Source organism: Filicampus tigris, unplaced genomic scaffold, assembly GCF_054856515.1.
Source record: "Filicampus tigris isolate MCC_2025a unplaced genomic scaffold, RoL_Ftig_1.0 HiC_scaffold_51, whole genome shotgun sequence".
Taxonomy (NCBI): domain Eukaryota; kingdom Metazoa; phylum Chordata; class Actinopteri; order Syngnathiformes; family Syngnathidae; genus Filicampus; species Filicampus tigris.
In genome coordinates this window covers 15,001-17,500 of record NW_028233432.1, presented here as the reverse complement: position 1 = coordinate 17,500, position 2,500 = coordinate 15,001, and positions in this window count along the sequence as shown.

The following is a 2,500-nucleotide window of genomic DNA, read 5'->3' as shown; positions in this document are numbered from 1 at the left end:
GTGGCCGCCTATAATAGCCCTGGTAGCATAAAAAAGCTCCAGGGCGCAGAGGCCGACGTGCGTAAAAGCATATCCGAGCAACAGGCACCTTCCCCGGGCTGCCACTAGTGCAGTGGTGGCCGCCTATAATAGCCCTGGTAGCATAAAAAAGCTCCAGGGCGCAGAGGCCGACGTGCGTAAAAGCATATCCGAGCAACAGGCACCTTCCCCGGGCTGCCACTAGTGCAGTGGTGGCCGCCTATAATAGCCCTGGTAGCATAAAAAAGCTCCAGGGCGCAGAGGCCGACGTGCGTAAAAGCATATCCGAGCAACAGGCACCTTCCCCGGGCTGCCACTAGTGCAGTGGTGGCCGCCTATAATAGCCCTGGTAGCATAAAAAAGCTCCAGGGCGCAGAGGCCGACGTGCGTAAAAGCATATCCGAGCAACAGGCACCTTCCCCGGGCTGCCACTAGTGCAGTGGTGGCCGCCTATAATAGCCCTGGTAGCATAAAAAAGCTCCAGGGCGCAGAGGCCGACGTGCGTAAAAGCATATCCGAGCAACAGGCACCTTCCCCGGGCTGCCACTAGTGCAGTGGTGGCCGCCTATAATAGCCCTGGTAGCATAAAAAAGCTCCAGGGCGCAGAGGCCGACGTGCGTAAAAGCATATCCGAGCAACAGGCACCTTCCCCGGGCTGCCACTAGTGCAGTGGTGGCCGCCTATAATAGCCCTGGTAGCCCTCAGCCCTGGTAGCCCAAAGCCCTGGTAGCCCACAGCCCTGGTAGCAAAAAGCCCTGGTAGCCCAAAGCCCTGGTAGCCCAAAGCCCTGGTAGCCCAAAGCCCTGGTAGCCTAAATTAATTTTTCCCATTCATTTCAATGGGTTAGGCTACCAGGGGGAGCAGTACCACTTTTGGCCATTAGGGGCGCTGTAGTAGGTAAAAGTTGATCCCCCCAGTCAGGGGATGAGTTTGCCTACTCGCTAGGTTACCCCTGGTTTCACAAAATACAAGGGGCACATTTTCAGAAACCACTTTTTCAGAACTTGCCACCTCCAGAGCTGATCAGGGGAGCCTCGCCAAACATTAATCCAAGATTGGTGAGGGCTCGTCGGACACCCCACGGGCGATGAGTCGGTGTCTGCCTGGAGCTCATGTCACTCTCAAATATTTTCTAAGTCAACCTCCATGCGCACATTGCAATGAGCCTGCCCGACATAGGGGCACTGTGAGCGGACTCACCGGGGGGGGAGAGGGCCCCCCCGCCTGGAGCTCCACGTGTTGGATTATTTTCTATGTCAACCTCCATGCGCTCAACAGAGCGAGCCTGCCCGACCTGGGGGGTGTTCAATCGGACTCCGCGGGCCGGGCGAGGGCCCCCCCGCCTGGAGCTCCACGTGTTGGATTATTTTCTATGTCAACCTCCATGCGCTCAACAGAGCGAGCCTGCCCGACCTGGGGGGTGTTCAATCGGACTCCGCGGGCCGGGCGAGGGCCCCCCCGCCTGGAGCTCCACGTGTTGGATTATTTTCTATGTCAACCTCCATGCGCTCAACAGAGCGAGCCTGCCCGACCTGGGGGGTGTTCAATCGGACTCCGCGGGCCGGGCGAGGGCCCCCCCGCCTGGAGCTCCACGTGTTGGATTATTTTCTATGTCAACCTCCATGCGCTCAACAGAGCGAGCCTGCCCGACCTGGGGGGTGTTCAATCGGACTCCGCGGGCCGGGCGAGGGCCCCCCCGCCTGGAGCTCCGCGTGTTGGATTATTTTCTATGTCAACCTCCATGCGCTCAACAGAGCGAGCCTGCCCGACCTGGGGGGTGTTCAATCGGACTCCGCGGGCCGGGCGAGGGCCCCCCCCGCCTGGAGCACCGCGTGTTGCAATATTTTCTATCTCAACCTCCGTGCGCTCAACAGAGCGAGCCCGCCCGACCTGGGGGGTGTTCAATCGGACTCCGCGGGCCGGGCGAGGGCCCCCCCCGCCTGGAGCTCCGCGTGTTGCAATATTTTCTATGTCAACCTCCGTGCGCTCAACAGAGCGAGCCCGCCCGACCTGGGGGGTGTTCAATCGGACTCCGCGGGCCGGGCGAGGGCCCCCCCCGCCTGGAGCTCCGCGTGTTGCAATATTTTCTATCTCAACCTCCGTGCGCTCAACAGAGCGAGCCCGCCCGACCTGGGGGGTGTTCAATCGGACTCCGCGGGCCGGGCGAGGGCCCCCCCCGCCTGGAGCTCCGCGTGTTGCAATATTTTCTATGTCAACCTCCGTGCGCTCAACAGAGCGAGCCCGCCCGACCTGGGGGGTGTTCAATCGGACTCCGCGGGCCGGGCGAGGGCCCCCCCCGCCTGGAGCTCCGCGTGTTGCAATATTTTCTATCTCAACCTCCGTGCGCTCAACAGAGCGAGCCCGCCCGACCTGGGGGGTGTTCAATCGGACTCCGCGGGCCGGGCGAGGGCCCCCCCCGCCTGGAGCTCCGCGTGTTGCAATATTTTCTATGTCAACCTCCGTGCGCTCAACAGAGCGAGCC